The sequence below is a fragment of the Bos taurus genome, chromosome 4 (genome assembly GCF_002263795.3).
Source record: "Bos taurus isolate L1 Dominette 01449 registration number 42190680 breed Hereford chromosome 4, ARS-UCD2.0, whole genome shotgun sequence".
Taxonomy (NCBI): Eukaryota; Metazoa; Chordata; class Mammalia; order Artiodactyla; family Bovidae; genus Bos; species Bos taurus.
Genome location: NC_037331.1, coordinates 26,835,954 through 26,860,878, shown reverse-complemented (window position 1 = coordinate 26,860,878; position 24,925 = coordinate 26,835,954). Strand labels below are relative to the sequence as shown.

Sequence of the window (24,925 nt, the reverse complement as noted above, 5' to 3'; positions counted from 1 at the left end):
CTTTATCAAATACTGGCAAAACCCTTTCAGATTACATAAAATTTGTGTGCAGGCTGACTTGATCTCTGCCCTAGGTATTAGTTGCTCAATAAAAAATACTGTAATGACATTTACAAAATATGATATATCAAAGATACGATATTCAATATAATGTGCAGGTGACAAGACTTTGATCTCACCTTGTAAAACACAATTATAGATGAATGATATAGAATAGACTCTGGAGTAGCTGCCAATGTGTTAACAGGAATTTTCCATGGATCAGTTCAGTTCAGGTCAGTCGCTCAGTCGTGTCCAACTCTTTGTGACCCCATGAACTGCAGTAAGCCAGGCCTCCCTGTCCATCACCAACGCCCAGAGTCCACCCAAATCCATGTCCATTGTGTCGGTGATGCCATAAAACCATCTCGTTCTCTGTTGTCCCCTTCTCCTCCTATCCTCAATCTTTCCTAGCATCAGGGTCTTTTCAAATGAGTCAGCTCTCCACATCAGGTGGCCAAAGTATTGGAGCTTCAGCTTCAGCTTGAACATCATTCCCTCCAATAAACACCCAGGACTGATCTCCTTTAGAATGGACTGGTTGGATCTCCTTGCAGTCCAAGGGACTCTCAAGAGTCTTCTCCAACACGACAGTTCAAAAGCACCAATTCTTCTGCACTCAGCTTTCTTTATAGCCCAACTCTCACATCCATACATGACTACTGGAAAAATTATAACCTTGACTAGACAGACTTTGTTGGCAAAGTAATGTCTCTGCTTTTTAACATGCTTTCTAGGTTGGTCATAATTTCCTTCCAAGGAGTAAGCGTCTTTTAATTTCATGGCTGCAATCACTATCCGCAGTGATTTTGGAGTCCAGAAAAATAAAGTCAGCCACTGTTTCCACTGTTTCTCCATCTATTTCCCATGAAGTGATGGGACCAGATGCCATGATCTTTGTTTTCTGAATGTTGAGTTTTAAGCTAACTTTTTCACTCTCTTCTTTCACTTTCATCAAGAGGCTCTTTAGTTCCTCTTCACTTTCTGCCATAAGGGTGGTATCATCTGCAGATCTGAGGTTATTGATATTTCTCCTGGCAATCTTGATTCCAGCTTGTGCTTCATCCATCCCAGCGTTTCTCATGATGTACTCTGCATGTAAGTTAAATAAGCAGGGTGACAATATACAGCCTTGACGTACTCCTTTTCCTATTTGTAACCAGTCTGTTGTTCCGTGTCCATTTCTAACTGTTGCTTCCTGACCTGCATACAGGTTTCTCAAGAGGCAGGTCAGGTGGTCTGGTATTCCCATCTCTTGAAGAATTTTCCACAGTTTGCTGTGATCCACACAGTCAAAGGCTTTGGCATAGTCAATAAAGCAGAAATAGATGTTTTTCTGGAATTCTCTTGCTTTTTCAATGATCCAGCAGATGTTGGCAATTTGATCTGGTTCCTCTGCCTTTTCTAAAACCAGCTTGAATATCTGGAAGTTCATGGTTCACATATTGCTGAAGCCTGGCTTGGAGAATTTTGAGCATTACTTTACTAGCGTGTGAGATGAGTGCAATTGTGTGGTAGTTGAGCATTCTTTGGCATTACTTTGGCATTTCTTTGGGATTGGAATGACAACTGATCTTTTCCAGTCCTGTGGCCACTGCTGAGTTTTCCAAATTTGCTGACACACAGAGTGCAGCACTTTCACAGCATCATCTTTTAGAATTTGAAATAGCTCAACTGGAATTCCATCACCTCCACTAGCTTTGTTTGTAGTGATGCTTCCTAAGGCCTATCTGACTTCACATTTCCATGGATATGGGTTTTTATTTTCTATTTACCATTTTCTAATTTTTCCAAAATGAACATAAGGTTTTATAGTAGGAAATATTTAGTTTTTTAAAAAAAATCAAAGGAAAGTTACTATGAAAAACTCTCTGAAGATATTCAGAAAAGACCAGAGATGAAATAGATTGACAAATGAAGAATCTCTCAAATACTCAATTCTGCTCTGTCTTGAGCATTGGCTAAAGATCAGATGTAAAAATTAAGCTGTCTGCAAATCAGAAGAGGGATGTACCCAAATAATAAGATTCATTACCGTGTGTCTCAGATATATAAGTCGTTACTTTATCTCCTTTATTAGGTAGCCAGAGCTCACATAGGCAGGATTTAAGACTGAATGCATAACACAGAAAGCACTGAAATAACTGTGTGCCAATCCAGGGCTTGAAAAGAGGTAAAAAATAAATTTCCCTATGAGAAATAAAAAAATAAATTTCCCTAAATGGACATGCGTTTGAGCAAGCTCCAGGAGTTGGTGATAACAGGGAGGCCTGGCGTGTTGCAGTCCATGGGGCAGCAAAGAGTCAGACACAACTGAGCAACTGAAATGAACTGAACTGATGAGCTAAATAATAATAAATGTAACCTTTAAAAAGAAGGTCTCTACCAATTTAACTACATTTTCCTATTTACAAAATTAATATTAGAAGCTGAGTCATGTTTGATTTCAATAAAATTATTTTATTAATTTCCTCTAAGGCTTAAGAAACACTTTATGAAATCTCTTTTATAAGCCAGTCTAATCCTTCAGTCTGCTGGATTTTTAGATCACATTTTACTTCTTTAAAAACTTATCCCCTTCCCCAAATTAGAAATATTTAATTAGAAATATTTCAAAGCTGATCCTCCTAGGCATCAAGCATGACATCCTGGAAAAACATGTTAACGTCATTTTAAAAATCATACCTAATAATCATACCATTTAAAGTGCACTCTATACACACTAAAAATTCTGCAGTTACTACTGAATTTTTGCAAATTATGAAATGCATCAGTGACTATGTATTAAGTAATTGTTAGAATCATAGTAAAAGGTGTGGAACTGATAATATATTTTGCAGATGTTATCTTATTTTTTGTTAGGGAGTACAGTCCTGCTGCTGCTTACTTTGAAAAGAAATTCATTCTTTCTCCAGTCTTGAGTTCTAGGTTTATTGATGCTTCAGTCCTTAAGTATGTTTTAAGTTTATTCATTTCCATTGTGCAGAATCCAAAGACTATAGAGTTTATGAAATAAATCTTTTCTTTCACTTGTATCTTTCAATTTTGATGACAAAAGCAGATGTTTGCAGGTTTGAAAGCTGCTAGTTCGACATTATTGGGGAATCCAAGGTAAACAAAACAAAATTACCAACTGCCCAGCATAAAAGGAGACATGAAAGACTATTTCATAAGCTGAGTATCACCCAACATATCTTTCTGAGGAAAGTATCCCAAAAGTAGTATCTTTAAAATGCTTTAAGCATTTGATTAAACTTGCTGCTAAAGTGATTATTTTTGGCCAAGATCTTGCTTATTAACATATATCCAAAGAATTTTTACAATTGCCATATGAATACAACATATATAATACTTGCTGAAGAGAAAGGGACACCATCCTGAGGTTTGTTTGTGCATCTGTGTGTCTTCCTCAATAAATTAACATATAGTATTCAACTTCACTAGTAATCAAATAAATGCAAATTGTTAAGGAGTAACATTTTTACCTATCAATTCATGCTAATACAAGACAATTGAGAAGGTCTCTCATATATTACTGACAGGAGTATAAATTGGTACACCTTTTCTGGGGAAAAAAAAATCACAGTATATCAAGAATCTTTTTTAAAAGTTCATACTTTTTGAGAATGACTCTATTTCTAGGAATCTTTTCTAAAGAAAAGATAATCAAAGATGTAGATTTTTATTTCTGTAAGTAAATGTCTATCCCACTGCTACTTTAAAATCTGAACAACTTTAAACCATCTATATCCTGAATATAAGGGGAATAATCAAGGAAATTATGATATAATTATAGGATAGATTATAATATAACTTCTGTAAGTCATGACATTAAAAATACTTAATGACACTAAAAACATTCATAACACAAGGTTGAGTACGGAGAAAAGACACAAAAATATGTATGTATTATTATCCCATAATCTTGGAACACAAATACACACTCCACTCACACCTTCACACTTCACATGCAAAATGTATCACACACATTTGATAGAAAACAGAATTTTTTTAAAATGTCCAAAACATGAAAAGGGATTATTTCTGAATGGTATGGTTATAGATAAATTTTATATTCTTTTTATCTCTTTTAAAAGCAAGTTTTCTACTTTGAACACAGGGCAAAAATAAAATTTGATTATTCAAAAATATTTGCAAAAATATTTGTACTTTTCATGAGTGCTAAAATCTTATGTATCACGGTGTCTTTTAATTGATATTTTGAACCAATTTTATCTTGTTGTTACTTTAGCTTTGTGGATTTTTATTTTATTCCTTGACAAAGTGAAGCCCGTCTAGCAACCCAGGATATTTAGGCTGAAATCAGCCCCATGTTAACAAAGAAAAGATTGTCAGCTACTCATCTTTTTAGTTACTTCACAGGCGATCCATTTACTCTTAAAAGTAGACTGCTAAAATTCACATCCAATTTATTGTATAATTAATAGGCAAAATTTTACCTGAGACAACAGCCATACTGAGTACTAGATTTAAATCAAGTGAAAGAGAAAACAATTTATTTTTATTTGGTCTTCATAATACCAGATACTTGAAAGTTTTTTTTTTTTTTTTTAACTCATTTAATTATCACAACCATCCTGAGGGTTCAGTATTCTTACATTTATTTTACAGATGAAGAGACTAATTTATCCAAAGACTAGGTAAATAGACTAAGTCCTCATATTTGATAAATGGAGGACCAGAACCGACTACAGATAATTCTGACTATAAAACCAATGTCCAGCACTATATGGAGAGGTTTCTTTTGGAATTCAGATAGTATACCTGTGGTAGTCTTAAAATTACTGACAAAAAACCAAAATCTTTGAGGATCATGAATTTAAGGAGATTAAAAATAGGAAATTAACTTTTCTCAAAGATTACATAAGAGCTAACAAAGAATAGGAAAAAGCATACAATTGAATATGTAACTGAGGACATCTTCTCCAAACCAAGTTAGGACACAGATCTAAACATAAGAAACAGGAGTACTATATACATATAAGTGTGTGTGTTTAAACTGACATCTTGCATATTTTTGTAAATACTAAATAAAACTCATAATTATTTTCATTGATTTTAAAGGGGAAAAGTTTTAATTATTTTATAAATGTATTTTATCACAAAATGAAATAATAAAAAATATATGAGGACAAAAGTAAGTACTGTATCATAATCTTATACTGAAAAGCCATTGCTAAGTGGTGACTTCCCAGACTTCTTTCTGTTTATGTACATAAGGATCATAGTAGCACTACAAAAATGAAGTTTGGGTAAACTGGCCAAACTGTATACTTAGTGACACGAGGCAGGGTTTGAACAGCTATCTGTCTAACTCCTCGGTAATGGTTTTTCTACCTCTTTATTTTGCCCCATGCTGTGAAGGGGTAGGCAGAATACTTCACAAACACAGGAACTGAGAGGAGGTTTGTTTTTATTTGTTTTTAATATTTTTCCAAAATTTAAAGTATTAAATTGGTTGATCCTGACATTCACTACTGTTTCCCTTTGAACAAATCATTTAATTCCTAAGGCTGAAGGTTCCCATCAATAAATAATGATAATAAACTCCAAAAGTTCTGGAAAAGTCAATGACTCAGTGACTAAATGGAATGATATCTTAGGACTTAAAAATCTCTGTTTTAGAGCAACACAACATACTTAAAACAAAAATTCAGCGATATCCTTTGGAACTGTAAATAAAGAATTAAGATACCATTTGGGCCATGTGTACTGACAACGCATTCTGCAAAGAGGAATGATAATCAGTTCACCAAATTATGGTCAGTTGTTAAAACTTCTGCTACATAAACTTGGTGTTTAACCAACTTTAAAAATAAATCTTACTCACCTTTGATTTACTCTCTCTTTCCTTATATTATTACTAAGCTCTACTATGAAACGTCCCCCTATACATTTTGAAGTGTATTTTGAGTGTTAGTATACCAAGGATCAGAAAAAGGTCACAGGTTTTCACATGCTCTTATTCCTTTTGAAAAGTAGTGCCTAAAAATTATCCAGAATTTCCAATTCTTTCAACTTTAATTCCAAGAGTGAGAAAATTTTATTAATCAAACACTGCTAATGCTATTCACGAGGAGACTGGGCTAGTGAAGACATGCCTTCAACCAGGCAACAAAGAAGAGGGAATGCACAGTCCATTTAGTTATACACTCACTCTGCAATGCAGTTACAAACCCTTTTGCCTTGTGGGATATAAAGGGGTAAGTTCCTCATAAACTAACATACAATCAAGTGAATTGAACTGTTCAAGAAGTTTTCACCAAATGATAATTGCTTTCCCTCCATGGTCCTGGGACCTTGAAATGTCTTGTTTAAGATGAATAATCATGATGTATCACTCTCATCTATTCCTCTAAGAAGTGAAGTATTTTCTTTTTTTTATTTTATTTTATTTTTAAACTTTACATAATTGTATTAGTTTTGCCAAATATCAAAATGAATCCACCACAGGTATACATGTGTTCCCCATCCTGAACCCTCCTCCCTCCTCCCTCCCCATACCATCCCTCTGGGTCGTCCCAGTGCACTAGCCGCAAGCGTGAAATATTTTCATTTCTCAATATTAGAGAGCCTTAGCCACCATTTCAGGATTTTCCTGAGAAATATCCATAACATACCATGAGTCACTAGGTACTGTCTCAGAAATGTTATTAAACACTCTGCCTTTATTTCCTCATTTACAAAAAGTGGGCTTATCATGCCTATTTCATAGAATTTCTGTGAATATTCAGTAAGGTCAATTATATAAACAGCCTTCATACATGGACTCCTCCTTCTCCTCCTAAGTCACTTCAGTCATGTCCGACTCTGTGTGACCCCATAGACAGCAGCCCACCAGGCTTCCCCGTCCCTGGGATTCTCCAGGCAAGAACACTGGAGTGGGTTGCCATTTCCTTCTCCAATGCATGAAAGTGAAAAGTGAAAATGAAGTCGCTCAGTCGTGTCTGACTCTTAGCGACCCCATGGACTACAGCCTACCAGGCTCCTCCATCCATGGATTTTCCAGGCAAAAGTACTGGAGTGGGGTGCCATTGCCTTCTCCACATACATGGGCTAGTACATTGTAAATGGCCAAAATGGAAACCTGCAATTACTATAACTAGACAAAAACAATATTTAAATAGTTTTCTCCTACCCATTCTGAGAAGGATGTTATAATGTCTTTTCATTGTATGTGTATGTTCTTTCAATATTTTTTAAGGTGACTCTAGGCTCATTTGGCCCTTCTTCTAGAGCCTTACTATACAGTTTCTAAAATCCTTTCAGGATCCACAATCCCATTGAATCAGCAATAAAACATGTACTGAGTGAGATTCAGGCAAATAACTATTCAACAGAAGTCCCTTCGATTTTTAATTACTCCTTCCCTCTCCAAGTTCACTGTTATTCTCTGATTTTTAATCTTGAAAGCCAGTCAGGGTACATTATTTATGTTATATTCAACAGGGAGAAAAAGAAGAAAAAGAATTTTATTCAGGACACTAACTCTAACCTTGAAATGTTATTTTCTGAACATTTGTTCTGCTCACTGAGCAAATTTTAGTCTTCAAGTCAGATGTCTAAATACAGTGCTTGAGCTCTGTTTAAGGCTAAAAATATAGACTTTTGTACAAGGTGATGGTTACAAAGGAAGGTGTTTACAATATAGTTCAATAGAAGAAGCTAACTGAACATTAGCTATACAGTTCAGCCAGAAGAATTTCTCATCTCCACTGAAGCTTTGGAGTCAAATTATCCTTTGAATACATTTTTCTTGAAAAGAAAGTCAATTAAGTAAGAGTTTCCTGAAGTCCTTCACCAGATTCTCAATTTTCTTCACATGAAACTGGAAGTCATGGAAGTCTTTGTCAGCCTCTCTCTCAAATAGAGTACCAATAAAAGCATGCTCCACAAAGAGTAATTCTGAACAAGAAGTATGGTTACAAAGCCCATGAAATATCTTCCTCATCGTAAGAAAAATCTATTAATAGATGTCAATGAATAGTTATGATACTTACTAATAACAGAAAACACAGCCACCATCAGAAAAGTTTATTATCCTTCAAGAAACACATATTATTGCCTGATCCTGTTTCAGACTCACAGACAAAGCTCTATTCCATCTAGAAGTTCATATTTGGTCTTCCTCAGGTATATCTTCCCGAAAGTAAAAGATCAAGAAGATCCCAGATGGGAACAGCAGGATAAAACAAAGCCCTGAAATGGATAATGCTGACACTGTTGTCAAATGTCATGTGAAGTCCACTTAATTTTTAAAATGTTATTCCTTTTCAGAAACTGGAAAAGATAAAATTGGATGAACAAAGGGAGACTAAGATACATAAAATTTTTGATGTGCTTATGAGCAATTACTGCATAAATGAATGAATGAACAGAAATGGTCTTAATGATATTAGAAAATCTCAATAGGTTATTTTATTATCTGAATCCCCTTTTAAATATTTATTATAAGCAAGTTTCATGAGGCTCACCTGTCTTTTTTAATACTTTAATCTTCAGGTCCTAGAAACATATCTGATAGAGATAGTTCCTTAACAAATATTTGCTGAATGGATGAATACATTTTCATTTTATTTTTATTTCCCTTCTAATCTTTCAAATATTTTTAAGGGTGATTCACAATTATTCTCCTAAACCTCTGAGAATTCCCCTTTCAACACTCAGAATTCCCCTTTCAACACTAAACAGAGGAGATAAGTGAAAAATGGAAGTCATAATTCCTTAATAAAATTTTCATGCAAGAAATAATATTTGGCCAATTTACACATAGCACATGAATTAAGCCTTTGAGAAAACTAGTTTCTAGGCAACAACTGTCCTTATTAAACGGGTAAAATGCAAACATACACACATATTGGAAATACATTTGGCATCAACTTCATCATGAAGTCACTGGGTAGAAAAGATCAGAGCATGAAAATTTTCCTAATCATTTCTTTTATAATTATAACAATCAGGATTGCCTATACACTTACTTTTTAGTAAGAACATGGGTAAAACTGGTGGTGTGAAATCCAGGCAGGAAGAGAGCAAGACAAAACAACTAACAAAGGAGAGCACAATTTTAAACTCCAAAGAAAGTATATATAGACTGTGTGTGCTAAGTTGCTTCAGTTGTGTCTGATTTGCGAGCCATGGACTAGTGGTCTACCAGGCTCCTCTCTCTGTCCATGCAATTCTCCAGACAAGAATACTGGATGGCTTGTCATGCCTCCTCCAAGGGATCGCCCCTACCCAGGGATCAAACCCATGTCTCTTAAATCTCCTGGACTGGCAGGACGGTTCTTTACCACTAGCCCCACTTTGGGGGGCTCCTTTATCTAGACGACGTTGGATCAAATACCTTTAGGAAAAAATATGCTGTTTTTACTTTAACAATTTCCTTTTTTTTTTTTTGCAATTTAGTTTCACTTTATTGAATGCTGAATTGAGTTTGATACGTGCTTGAGATTGGAGTTCAAAATTTTTCAAATTTATTTCTAAAATGACAAAGTTTACTTTAAAACTCCCAAACTTCCACATCCATGTTTCTCAGTTCCAGAACAGGATAGCTGCTTCCATAGCAGAGGCAGTTCTTGTTATGGTGGTTAAATTTCAATAGGAAAAAAAAAATCATTATTCTTTCTTGAATTACCAAACACCTCTTTCATGCCTTTCAAAGTAACCTTTTAAAACAGCATGCGAAATGTACAAAAGATTATGTCTCTCTATATAAGCACATATTCACAATGTCCTAGGGCATTATTTCAGCAAGGAAAATTTCTGATGTTTCAAAGTTAATTTTTAAAAAAATGCTAAAGAAATAACTGCATCATATAGAATGCAAATACTTCTCTTTTACCATGTTACATTAAAGGCACATCTAAATTTAGACATATGTAGATAAACATTCCAATCCCTGAAAAACCCTAGACCACAGAGGTTCTAGGGAAAAGTCTGTATTATATTAAACATGAGACTCCATTTCCTTGTTTTGAATTATTGGTGCTGCTGTGGCAACAGCACAATAGAGAACTTTGTTGCACTCTCAGCAGAGCTATTTATACTATTTAACCTCTTCACTGGGAGTTCTTCCTCTACCAAGTTCTTCCATTATTTTAATAAAGCAGTCCATTCAAAGTTGTTTTTTTTTTTCATTGTTGCTAAATGTGAACAAACAAAACTTAGCTTTGAACTCTTTAGGCAAACATTCTGGACATAAATCTAATATCTTGAATTATTTTAAGTAACTGAATACCCATTTCACAGATCACAGAATTCTGAAATAAAAGGATCATTTCCTCAAAGAAGTAACATCTGGATTCTGAATGCTCTGAAAATTTACCAAACTTTCCAGAAATGGGAAATGGCTGATAATTAAAATACCTCAAAGGAGAAATTTTCAAAGAAAATTCAAGGTGATGTTCCTTTGTGATTATAGGATGAAGTCAACACAGTGACATAGACCTGGAATAGGACTAAAGTCAACTAGTTGCATGAAGAGACACATCACAAAATTTTCTTTATTACTTCCCTCTGGACTAGTTAAATTAACCAAGCAAACCGAATTGATCAACTTGGTTTAACATGTGGAACTATATAAAAAGTTTCATTTTAATTGGTAAATTGGCTAAACATCAAGTTTAATCGAAGTTAAGATGTTTTAAGAAAATCTTTTGAACACAGTAACTCAAATTAATCTTCATATTTGGAAATGACCAAGACATTTGAAAGGAGTTCTTAGGAAAGAAGAAAATGAAGTAGGAAAATTAACCATCAGTGAGTCTGTTTCAATGTCTGAGAAAAGTTTGGAGTGAGGGGTGATGTAAGGTAAGATATTAGAAGCAGGCAGAAATGATTAAAATGGAAAAAAGAGGATTATAAATCTTATGTATAAATGATAATTCCACTTCTCCAGTTCCGTCTCTCATCCCCCATACCCACTATTCCAGGTACAAGGCATTTTTCCTTTCTAGCCAACACTTCCCATCTTCTACTCATCGGCACTTGATGTTCTGCTTGTCAGCCCTATCTCCCATCCTTTTTCGCTAGTAAGCTCACATGCACCTTTTTGAATCAGCTATCTTCTCCATCCCCTGCCAACTGTCCCTCACTCACGCAGAGCTTGCAGCTGTTTCTTCAACATTACAGGCCATCATTCCTACTTCTTCCTGAGTACTCACTTCTTATCATCATGAAAGTGTTCTGTCTACTTCTCACACTACACTGGGGACACCTCTAAAGCAGAATTCACAGAAGATTCACTCATTCATCTTTGTACCTCCAATTATTTTAGAATTGTGCTATAATTACTGAATGATTGGGAGTCATGGTATCAAAGTGAATTTAAACTGAGTAATACAAAACTATAATGTTTTCAAAAATTACATGTTTCAAAATGCAAGTTTGCTCATAATCGAATGCAAGAAGAAATTTATTTATTTATTTTTAGGGCCTCAATAACTTTTAAAAAATTTTTTTATTATTATTATTATTTACTTTACAATATTGCATTGGTTTTGCCATGCATCAACATGCATCCACCATGTGTGTACACGAAAACCAGAAGGGATATAAAAAGAAAAATTTAGGAAAAGAACAAAGAAGCCACTTCTGTTATTGTTTACCATGGCTGCAAACAAACTTAATTATTGAGAAAATATTCTCCAATTAAAATTTATTTTGAAGTGAATATTATAAAAGCTAAAATAATAAGCATTATTTCTAGTTTTATATTTGGCTTGTTTAAAAAAGTAAGTTCAATAAGCTGAGAAACTATTCATGATTTCATTATAAAATGTAATACTACCCACTTTCTATGAAGAAAAATATCATGTATCCTCCCTTATTAAAACCTATGCCCTCTAGAGGTGCTCTGTCAAGCTGAGAAATAGCATGTCAGTAGCATATTATGTCTACTGTAGCATAATATGTTACAGAGACAGATGTCCCTATTCAAAATGCAAATGCAATGATCAATCACAACTCAGAGCATTCCTGAAAACCAAAGTGCCACAGTTAAAACACAATTACAGAAAGACATGCTAAAATAATATCAAGAAGTTGATACAGGATGAATGCATTGCCCAAGAACTGCAAGAGTATTTGCAGAATATGTGTGGATTTTGTGTTTTACTAAGGTTCCATATAAAAATTTTAAATGCATCGTTAGGGGAATTACTGCACCAAGGTCCATACTTGCTATTGGGTGAGCTCTCCTTTGCCTTTTCCTACTTTGCTTGGAGCTATCCATCTGATACACATACCTTGCTGCTGCTGTTGCTAAGTCACTTCAGTCGTGTCCGACTCTGTGTGACCCCACAGACGGCAGCCCACCAGACTCCCTGGTCCCTGGGATTCTCCAGGCAAGAACACTGGATTGGGCTGCCATTTCCTTCTCCAATGCATGAAAGTGAAAAATGAAAGTGAAGTCGCTCAGTCGTGTCCAACTCTTCTCGACCCCATGGACTGCAGCCTACCAGGCTCCTCCGTCCATGGGATTTGCCAGGCAAGAGTACTAGAGTGGGTTGCCATCGCCTTCTCCTTGCCTATCATTAATTCCATTTCTAGTTTCACAAAGAATTTAGGAGAAAAGGAATGATATACCCATCTGAATGCAGAGTTCCAAAGAATAGCAAGGAAAGATAAGAAAGCCTTCCTCAGTGATCAATGCAAAGAAATAGAGGAAGACAATAGAATGCAAAAGACTAGAGATCTCTTCAAGAAAAGTAGAGATACCAAGAAAACATTTCATGCAAAGATGGGCACAATAAAGGACAGAAATGGTATAGACCTAACAGAAGCAGAAAATATTAAGAAGAGGTGGCAAGAATACACAGAACTATAAAAAAGATCTTCATAACCCAGATAACCACAATGGTATGAACAATCACTTAGAGCCAGAAATACGGGAATACAAAGTCAAGTGGGCCTTAGGCAACACTCTATGAACAAAGATAGTGGAGGTGATGGAATTCCAGTTGAGTTATTTCAAATCTTAAAAGATGATGCTGTTAAAGTGCTGCACTCAATACACCAGCAAGTTTGGAAAATTCTTCAGTGACCACAGGACTGGAAAAGGTCATTTTCATTCAAAAGGCAATGCCAAGGAATGCTCAAACTACCGTACAATTGCAATCATCTTACATGATAGCAAAGTAATGCTCAAAATTCTCCAAGCCAGGCTTCAACGGTCCATGAACCAAGAACTTCCAGACGTTCATGCTAGATTTAGAAAAGGCTGAGGAACCAGAGATCAAATTGCCAACATTCACTGTATCATCAAAAAAGCAAGAGAGTTCCAGAAAAACATCTACTTCTGCTTTATTGACTATGCCAAAGCCTTTGACTGTGTGGCTCACAACAAACTGTGGGAAATTCTTCAAGAGATGGGAATACCAGACCACCCTCCCTGCCTCCTGAGAAATCTGTATGCAGATCAAGAAGCAACTATTAGAACCAACATGAAACAACAACTGGTTCCAAATTAGGAAAGGAGCACATCAAAGCTGTATATTGTCATGCTGCTTATTTAATTTACATGCAGAGAACATCATGTGAAATGCTGGGTTGGATGAAGCACAAGCCGGAATCAGGACTGCCAGGAGAAATTTCAATAACCTCAGATATGCAGCTGACACCACCATTATGGCAGAAAGCAAAGAACTAAAGAGCCTTTTGATGAAAGTGAAAAAGGAGAGTGAAAAAGTTGGCTTAAAACTCAACATTCAAAAAACTTAGTATCATGTCATTTGGTCCCTTCACTTCATGGCAAATAGATATGGAAACAGTGAGAGACTTTATTCTGTGGGGCTCCAAAATCAGTGCAGATGGTGACTGCAGCCATGAAATTAAAAGACACTTGCTTCTTGGAAGAAAAGCTATGACCAACCAAGACAGCATATTAAAAAGCAGAGACATTACTTTTCTGACAAAGGTCCGTCTGGTCAAAGCTACTGTCATGTATTGATGTGAGAGTTGGACTATGAAGAAAGCTGAGCACCGAAGAATTGATGCTTTTGAACTATGGTGTTGGAGAAGACCCTTGAGAGTTCCTCAGATTACAAGGAGATCCAACCAGTTAATCCTAAACGAAATCAGTCATGAATATTCATTGGAAAGACTGATGCTATAACTCCAATACTTTGGCCACCTGATGCAAAGAACTGACTCATTTGAAAAGACCCTGATGCTGGGAAAGATTGAAGGCAGGAGGAGAAGCGGGACAACGGAGGATGAGATGGTTGAATGGCATCACCGACTCGATGGTCATGGGTTTGAGCAAGCTCTGGGAGTCAGTGATGGACAGGGAAGCCTGGTGTGCTGCAGTCCGTGGGGTCGCAAAGAGTTGGACATGATTGAGTGACTGAACTGAATCGAACTCCTAAGCATGCCTTTGATTTTATATGTGTGTTACCCTTAACTATACATAGCAGTTCAAACCTATATTTCAGATTCATCTGTGATTATGTATGCATATATGCACATATATAATATGTCTAGTTCATTCTTTATTAAAGCCACCTAACTCCATTCCATGAAAAACCCTCAAAGTATTTATTCAATTTCCTATTGATGGATATATAGACTGATTCTAGTTCTTCATTAATATACACAATGATGAAATAAACATTCCAGTACATGTCTCTTTGTATGAAAAATGAGAAAGTATCTTTTGGGGATTAAACTTCAAAATGGTATTGCCAGGCATTAGAATATATACAACTTTTTATGTATGTATGAATAAATGAGTCTCTTAAGTGGTACTAACTTATCCTCTCCAGTATTACAAAAGTTTATACTGTTCCATATCTTCAGCAACACTTGGTGTTGCAGAACTTTATATTTTGTCAGTCTGATGGGTGAATGAAATTGAACAATATTTATTTTTAATTTGCATTTCCCTGATCGATATTTTAGATTTTAGTGGTCATTTGAACTTCTCTTGATCAGAATTGACTATTCTTATTTGTCCTGTTTTCCACTGGGTTTTCCCTTTCTTTTTGGTACCCTAAGACAGAGGGCCTGAAGAACTACGGACAGAGGTTTGTAACATTCTACAGGAGGCAGTGACAAAACTACTGTCAAGAAAAAGAAATGCAAAAAGGCAAATGGTTGTCTGAGGAAACCTTACAAGTATCTGAGAAAAGAAGCAAAAGGCAAAGGAGAAAGGAAAGATATACCCAACTGAATGCAGAGTTCCAAAGAATACCAAGGAGAGATAAGAAATCAATCTTAGGTGAACAATGCAAAGAAATAGAAGAAAATAACAGAATGGGAAATACTAGAGATATCTTCAAGAAAATTAGAAATACTAAGGGAATATTTCATGCAAAGATGGGCACAATAAAGGACAGAAATGGTAAGGACCTAACAGAAGCTTAAGAGATTAAGAAGAGGTGGCAAGAATACACACACAAAAAAAACCGTACAAAAAAAAGTGTTAATGATAAGGATAACCATGATGGTGCGGTCACTCACATAGAGTCAGACATCCTGGAATGTGAAGTCGGGTGGGCTTTAGCAAGCACTACTGTGAAAAAAGCTAGTGGAGGTGATGGAATTTCAGCTGAGCTATTCCAAATCCTAAAAGATGATTTATTCAATATTATTTTTTCTTTCCTATCCCTTTACACTTCCATGTAAATTTGAGAATTAGATTGTTGAATTCCAGTAAAACTTCTGTTAGAATCTTAATTACAATTTGACCAAACCCATAGCTCAATTTGCAAAGAATTAACAACTTAATAATACTGAGTATTCTAATTCATGAGAACAACATCTCTTTCCATTTAACTGAATCTTCTCAAATGATTTTCATTAAAGATAATTTTAGTACATAAAGATATTTGGTATCTTTTATCACATTTATTCCTGTTTTGCTGTTGTTTAGTCACTAAGTCATCTCTGACTGTATTGCAACTGCATGGACTGTAGCCCAGCAGGCTTCTCTGGGATTTCCCAGGCAAGAATACTGGAATGGGTTGCCACTTCCTTCTCTAGGAAATCTTCCCAATCCAAGGTTTCTTTTATTTTTGTGGCTAACATTAGATGTAGCTTAAATTGTATTTTCTGATTATGGAAATACGTCTTCTTGATATTAGTGTCCATTTATTATTATATATTTAGTTCTCCTTATGTGTATATTGATTATGAGTAAATGAATGACAAACTAAACCCTTTCTCTATAAAATCTTGTGACATTTCAATGAAAAGTAAAATTCTATAATGATGGTGAGTATAAACATATAACTGAGTATAATTTTGTTTTAATTTCAATGGAGCTAAGATTAACATTTGAAAAAACTTCAGCCAAGAATGACCCAAAATTTTAGAGATAATTTCAAAACAAGCTGTCTAAGAATGAGAAGAAAATGTTGCAGATGGCTGCCTTTCAGACAGTATCAAGAAGAGAAAGCTAAAACCAAAAGAGAAAAAATTTAAACAGTTTTTAAAATTTGACTCATAATAAAGGGTTTAGTATTATTTATCAAGGAAAAAATTACTCCTACATTGTACTGATTCCTTGAAGGTGTTTTACTATAACATACAAAGACACATAATTATGTATATGTGTATATATGTGTGTGTATGTAAGTATGCATTTAATCTTAACTAGGTCCCTGTCAAGAAAGAATATGCTTACATGGCTAAAAATATAATTAGGAGACTCAAAAATGTGTTACTTTTCAGATGAGAAAAAGCACTCATTCAACATTGTTAAGATTTTAAAATAATGTTTCTTTTAGCAGAAAATGATCAGAATGTGAAAACTACAGTTCTTAATATAGTGAGCATTCACCCTACAAAAAAAAAAAAAACAATAAATAAACATTTGAGATATTTCTCTTCCATAACAATTTATTGTGCAACTAAAATTTACACATTCCCAAAGTTCCATATAATCCAATTCAAAACACTTGATAGTAAAAGAAAAACTGAGCATCAGATGCCTTGTCCTTGTTGCATAAACGTACAACTCAACATTATTTGAGAATTGCCTCTGGTGCATCTTATTAATACTCCTTCTTCTTAAAGAAGCTAGAATTAAGATTTCTTCATTCAAGCATGCACTGTTTCATCAAACATTTATTAAATTTTACCTATATGCTGGGCATTTCTTAGATGCTAGAGATAAAGTGGTGAATGGAATGTCCCTGATTTCTGCTTTCACAGAAGTTTACAGGCTCCTGGAAAAGACACACATTGAAAAAGAGACATCACTTTGTACTAAAGTGCTGTGGAAAGGGAAGTACAGGATGCTATGTCCACAGTTGGGGTCCCAATGGAGAAGGCATTGTGGAATGCCCACCTTGAGGAAGTACCATTCAAACCAAGTCTTGAAGTAAACTTAGGAATTAGGAACAAAAAAGTATTCGGGCTGAGAGAAAGTCACGGGGTGCATGAAATGCAAGATCACAGTAACTCTAGGATCTAAACTTAGTCTATGCAGTTGGATAGAGGAAAGCAGGAGGGAGACTAGTGCCAAATGTTTGATCTCTGACTTCTTACTCAAACATATGGCAACCTGAAATACATGAACTTTCAGGTTCTACATGATGATGAGGAGGCAGAAAAGGGAACTCCAAATGCTCTAAACTGTGGATCTTTCTAAGAAATATGTAAGTACCTAAAATGTCCTTAGGCAAAAGAGCTTAGATTAATTCACAAATAGCTCAAATAAAATCTCACTTAAATGTACACATCTATACATACATGCAGCTAGATTAGCCATACAAGTGAATCTCTCTGATAACTGAGAAAGTGTAATTATTTTAAAAAAAATCACACATTGTATACTTGTAGCATCTGTATTTCCTCCCCTAACTACAGTTCCTAAAAGAATATTTTACTGTAAAATAATGACCAGGAATAATGGTAAGAAGTGATCAATGTTACACAGGGATGTTTGCAATTCAGAAAACTATGTAGAAATGGTCTCTTCTACATTTTAAGGAATTTCTATACAATAGTTATTAAATACACTGGGTATTTTTCCCAATTATGTGTAGTATGCCAAATCATTATAATGCTGCGTGTGTTCTTGCCAAGTAACAAAGTTAGAACAAAAATAAAATCATATAATTATAGGAACATTTGGGTAACTTAATTTCAAAAGTAGTAAGTAAAGCTTATAATTCACTCTTGGCTTTTCATTAAAAAAATGAACAAAATGCCATTTCAAATGACTATATAAAATCCGCTCAGATTTAGCTGGTTTTCTGTATCTTTTATTTGGATTTTCTAAACACCAAAGAAAAAGAAGGCATCTTGTTAATAACAATTCAGAAGGTGCGCAGAAAATCTAATCATAATGCCAGAAGCAACCAGGACAAATAATTTAGCATTTACCCTCCTGTTGTTGTTTTTTCATGTAATAGTAAGATACAAAGAGTTGGACATGACTTAGTGACTAAACAACAACAGAAATACACATATTAAAAAATCATTCTTTTGGCTTATAACCTACTTTTTACAAAAACGGTGTCATTTAAAAGGCTTGCTAGATAACCTATTTTATAAATGTGCAATATTCCATAGCATAAATGCAGCATATTACCTTTGTCATTTTCTACATAAGTAGGCATTCAGGTATTTTTCTAATTTTTTCCTCTTTATAAATAATTCAGCATTGAGCTTTTTTATTTTATCTATTCTACTAATGGCTCAGACAGGAAAGCATCTGCCCGAAATGCGGGAGACTCGGGTTCGATCCCTGAGTCAGGAAGATCCCCTGGAGAAGGAAATGGCAACCCACTCCAGTATTCTTGCCTAGAAAATCCCATGGACGGAGGAGCCTGGTGGGCTATAGTCCATGGGGTCGCAAAGAGTCGGATACAACTGAGCGACTTCACTTTCACTTTTCATTCTACTAATAGCATGGGGAGTCAGCGGCAGAGAAAGTGATAGTAAAATAAGTTACCTTCTTCTGTGTCACCTTTTGAAAAAATGTGTGCAAACATTTATTGAGGTCCAGCCCTATGCAAGGCACCTGGTTAAGTCCTGAGGATACAGAAATGAGTAGGAACCAATATACTTGCCAGAAGCCCTCTGTCTAGCACAGAGGTTCTCAAGTGAGATGACTTTGTTCCACAGGGGTCATCTAGCGATGCCTGGGGACAGTTTTGGTTGTCACAACATGTAGGAAGGGAACCACCGGCATTTAGTGCATAGATGGCAGAGATGTTGCTAAACATCCATAATGCACAGGCTAGCAAAGAATTATCCAGTCCAAAAGGCCAATAAAAAGGTGCTGAGGTTGGGAAACCCTGACCGAGCCCTTTCCTGGAGTCTGCCTGCCTCTATCAAACTCATAATGTCCTCTCACCTCAACATTTACATTTAGTAAGTTATAAAAATCAATGAGTACACCAATAATCTCCATGAAACTACATATTTAAGTTAACGGAATGGTGCCATTTCCATACTCAGACTTCAAAGCCAATGACTCCATATATGATATTATCAATGAACTCTGGGGACTGGTAAGTGTGGGGATTTCACATGTGGAACACACACTTCAGGCTCTATTCAGTATAACATCTTCCACTCTCTTTTAAACCTTTAAACTTTAGGATTTTGTCAGGCAAGGAAATGAAAACAAGGTATTTTTAACTACCTGCTCAATTGCTTGGAAAATTACCTCTTAAAACATCTGAACACCCACTTCTCATTTTTTCCAAAGCCCTAGAGTAGCCAAGTGATATTAATCACTGGAATTCCTTGATGAGGAAATGCCATTTTTCAAAGTATTTTAGGACAATTTGTTTTGTTTTTCAAGCTCTGTATTCTGGGACAGATACAGCTATAGATACAGATGTCCATCTGCAACACAAATAATCATGAATTTGCTGCAAACCCAACAGCAGCACCTGGAGAAGAGAATGGCAACCCACTCTAATATTCTTGCCTGAAGAATCTCTGGACAGAGGAGCTTGGCAGGGTACAGTCCATGGGGTTGCAAAGAGTTGGACACAACTGAGTGAATGAGCATGCATGCATTTACAGCAGTATATTCTCTGAATTCAATACTCAATTTTGATAGACCTATATGAGCTTTCAAAGGGCAACAAACTCACTGCAGCAATGGAAATCTAAATATTTATAAGCTCTTCAACTACAAATGCAATATATATTAGGCAAAATAAAAAATCCTGATATTGTGTAGTGCTATATACAATGAGATTGTACAATTCCTTTAGTCTTCCATCTGTTCAAATAACCATAGCACAGCTGGAGGCAATAAAAGCTACTCAATTGTCTTCTCACTGCCTGACCTTGGAATAAATGGTCCAGCTCTAGAAAAGAAGTTGTCTTTCTTTCTGGTAATTTCCTTTCAAGTGGTTATCAATTTAAGGAAGAAGTCAAAGCAGCCCATCAATAAATACCTCATCACATAAAACATCAAATGTCAACCACTCCCATTACTGAAAACACTGGCTTGGAAAACAAACAAAGGCAAAATGGCTCACTGCTTTTAATCAGTGTAATGAATATCATTAACTCAAACTGAAACTCCCTACTCACCAGAAGTGAATTATTTACTTCTAATATCTTTCCAATGGTTTCATTTTCTCTTTAAACTTTAATTAAAATCAAACATATTTGAAAATTGAAGTCTAAGCCTACAAAAGGATTTTCAGCAACAACAACAACAAAATTAACTTTGGTTCTGGCAACCTCTCCGATATCTGAAAATTCTGAAACTCAGTCAGAAACACAGTTCTTAAAACTCAAACACCCATAAAGGCAGATAAAAAATTAAAGGTATTCAAAAAACTTCTGTGGAAAAAACTCAATGTGCTGAATACTACAGGTACATGACAAATAAGATATAGAGTCAAAGAAAGTATTAGCCCAAGCAACTTATACATCAATTATGCTTGTTAACAAAACACAGAAATTGATAAGTTCTTGAAAAATAACTATAAAGTACAAAATATAATTGATATTTTGTAAGCATGTTTTAAAATTTTTCTACTGTTCTCTGATTTCTGGATATTTTAACAAGCTTGGTGTTTTTATTAGGTCTATTAAATATTCAAGTTTTCATGAAATATTAATTGATCAAAAAATGTCTATTTTCAATTACTCCAGTAGCTGTGAGTAGCACCAACATCAAATTGGTTGGTGCTACTTAAAATTGACTGAGTTCATTCTTGGTGCTCAGCATTCTATCAAATTCTAAGAGAACAGTAAAATTGGAAATATACTATTAGAATGACTTCAGAGTATTTTTTGTGGAAATTTTCATAGTATTTATATTTTTGGTTGAGATTTTCATAGTATTTAGGTATCCACCTAATGGGCTTCTCTGGTGGTTCAGCAGTAAAGAACCTGCCTGCAAATGCAGGCGATGTAAGAGACACAGGTTCCATCCCAGGGTTGGGAAGATCCCTTGGAGAAGGAAACGGCAACCCACTCAAGTATTCTTGCCTGGAGAATCCCAGGGACAGAAGAGCCTGGAGGGCTACAGTCTATGGAGTCGGAAAAGAGTTGGACACAACTTAGCAACTAAACAACAACATCCAACTAATACTTATGATCTACCATGGACATAGCAATGTAAAATCAGAGTGTTTTTGAAGCACAAAATATTTTCATTTGAGGAAACAAATGACAATAGGGCCTTTAATAAAAACATGCTGGGTATCATGAGGGAAACAAGCCCTCAGACTAGAGAAATATGCATAGACTCCCTTTCTGACTCAGCTCTAACTTCTGGGTGTTTATCAGCCATACCACAATAGTTCGGTCAAAAAAAAAGAAAGAAAACTATTTGTAAATGAATAAAATATTCCTTTTCAGTAAGTATTTAGATTAAAAAAAAAAAATTATACCTGATCTCCAAACTTAAAATTCTTCGAAAGAAAACAGCATTGGCAGATAGCTCATAAAATATTGCTCCCAACAACATTTTCTTCTGTATTGTGATTTTTGCTTTGATCTCCTCTTTCAATAATCATATGCTATGCTATGCTAAGTCACTTCAGTTGTGTCTGACTCTGTATGACCCCAGAGATGGCAGCACACCAGGTTCCCCCATCTTTGGGATTCTCCAGGCAAGAACACTGGAGTGGGTTGCCATTTCCTTCTCCAGTGCATGAAAGTGAAAAGAGGAACTGAAGTCGCTCAGTTGTGTCCGACTCCTAGCGACTCCATGGACTGCATCCCACCAGGCTCCTCCATCCATGGGATTTTCCAGGCAAGTGTACTGAAGTGGGGTGCCATTGCCTTCTCCGAATAATCATATAGATTATTATGCTGCTGCTGCTGCTAAGTCGCTTCAGTCGTGTCGGACTCTTTAGACTCTTTAGACTCTGTGCAACCCTATAGACGGAAGCCCACCAGGCTCCCCTGTCCCTGGGATTCTCCAGGCAAGAACACTGGAGTGGGTTGCCATTTCCTTCTCCGATGCATGAAAGTGAAAAGTGAAAGGGAAGTTGCTCAGTCGTGTCCAACTCTTGGTGACCCCATGGACTACAGCCTACCAGGCTCCTCCATCCATGGGATTTTCCAGGCAAGAATACTGGAGTAGGGTGCCATTGATTATTATAATTGAAAGTAAAACACAATTGAACTCAAACACCCAATGTTGCAATAATTGCAAAATACATTTTTCACCACCTAACACAGACTGAAATTAAATCAAGCTCATTATAATAAAATGTTCTTGCTGTTCTTCAATGAGCATCAAGACTTAAACACATGTCCTCTCAACTGAACAAAGCATTATAATGGACGTATATAGATACTTCTGTGCACAATGTCTGAATATCTCTAAAGTAACTAAGTAGTTTTCCCTTAATGGCACTAAAGTATATGGCAACAAGTAAATGTGAAAGATATGATCTACTAACACTATTCAGATGGAGTCAACATTTTTTAAGGGTACATAACCAAAAAAAAACTTTTTAATTTTAAAACTTTGTCTAATTCAAATCTAAAATTGAAGCAGGGGTTTGGGGCATCATTAAAACAGTAAATTATCTTTCCCCATAAGAACTAAGTCACATATCAGGCATACATGGGTAAGACTGTCTCAACAGAAATCATCTTTTCTAAAACAGAAATGTGTTAATCCTTCAAAATGAATTCCTGGCCTCTACATTCATGTCCCTTTTACATGAATGTAAAATATTAGTATATATACAGTCATTAGCAAACTAAATTAGTTTAGCAAACTAAAATTTCTTATGCCTAATTTTACCATGCCTGTAAACAAAGCACTTTGCTAGTACAATAACAAGAAATTTTTAAAAAACCATAGTACATCTAAAACTTCTTTAAAATTAACTTATTAATATTTACATATGTATATTTATCCCCTTTTCTTCTTTTACCAACTGGTTATTTAGGAGCATGTTAATTCTCACATATTTATGAATTTATGAAATTTCTTTCTGTTTTTGATTTCTAATTTTATTCTACTGTTGTTGGAGACTGCATCTTTCATTTCAGTCTTTTGAAATTTGTTGACACTTGTTTTATGGCCTAGCATATATGTGCTAGAGAACACACCTGTGCACACAACTTGTGCACCTGAAAAAAAGTGCACCCGGCTGCTCTTGGTTGGAATGTTTTATGGAAATGTTATTAAAATCTTCTGTTTTGTTGTAGATCACTTGTCTAGTTCTTCTATCCTTTATTAAAAATGGAGTGGTGAAGTTTCCAACTATTATTGTTGAACTTTCCATTCCTCATTTAATTCTGTCAGTTCTGGCTTCATTTTGAGTATTTTGGGACTCATTACTTTGTGCATAAATGTTTATAACTACTATGCCTTCTTCATGGATTGACCATTTGTCATTACGAAAGATCCTTCTTTATCTCTAGGAACAATTTTTGTTTTAAAAACTATTGTGTCTGATATTTGTATCACTACAGTCACTCTCTTTGGTTACTGTTTTGCATGGTATATCTTTTTCATCTTTCATTTTCAACCAATTTGTCTTTGTATCTAACATATTTCTTATATACAGGCTACAGATAGATGATGTGTTATTATCCATTCTGACAGTATCTCCTTTTTGCTTGGATTATGTAATGCATTTACACTGCATAAATTACTGATAAGATTTATCTTTTCTATTTTGCTACTTGTTTTCTATGTCATGTCTGTTTTATCCCTCTTTGATTCCACTACTGGCTTATTTATGTTAGTTATTTTATGGTGTACCATTTTAATTTCATTCTTGTTTCTTTTAATACATTTTTAGTTGTTTCCTTAATCTCTGGGGGTTAAAATTATCTTATTTTACCATCTAATTCCCTGATAGCTCAGTTGGTAAAGAATCCACCTACAATGCAGGAGACCCAGGCTCGATTCCTGGGTAGGGGAAATCCACTGGAGAAGGGATAGCCTACCTAGTACAGTATTCTTGGGCTTCCCTTGTGGCTCAGTTGGTAAAGGATCTGCCTGCAATGGGGGAGACTTGGGTTCAATCTCTGGATTGGGAAAATCTCATGGAAAAGGAAAAGGTTACCCACTCCAGTATTCTGGCCTGGAGAATTCCATGGACTCTGTACTCCATGGGGTCACAAAGAGTCAGACTCAACTGAGTGACTTTCACTTTCACAATCTAACTCAGATTAATATTATCTTCACTTCAATATCATAAAACTTTTGCTACTTTAGCTTTGTTTCTTCCCCTGTTCTTTATTTCTTTATCATAGAAATTATTTCTTTATACACTATAAGCCTATTAACTTGGTTTTATAGTTCTGCAGTTGATTTAAAATAAAGAGAAAAAAGTTATGAACAAAAATAAATTTAAACTATTATAATTTACTTAGTTACCTTTATTAGTGTTCTTTATTGTATCATATGGATTTGAATTGTGTAGTATGTTTTCATTTCAGCCTGAACAATTTTTTTTTTTTT

General features: G+C 35.3%; 1 protein-coding gene across 8 annotated transcripts in view; it reads right to left on the bottom strand.

Annotated features, from left to right (window-relative positions):
• Window positions 1–24,925, bottom strand: part of HDAC9 (histone deacetylase 9) — a 988,950-nt gene that overhangs the window by 813,196 nt on the left and 150,829 nt on the right. The gene's annotated exons all lie outside the window — the stretch shown is intronic.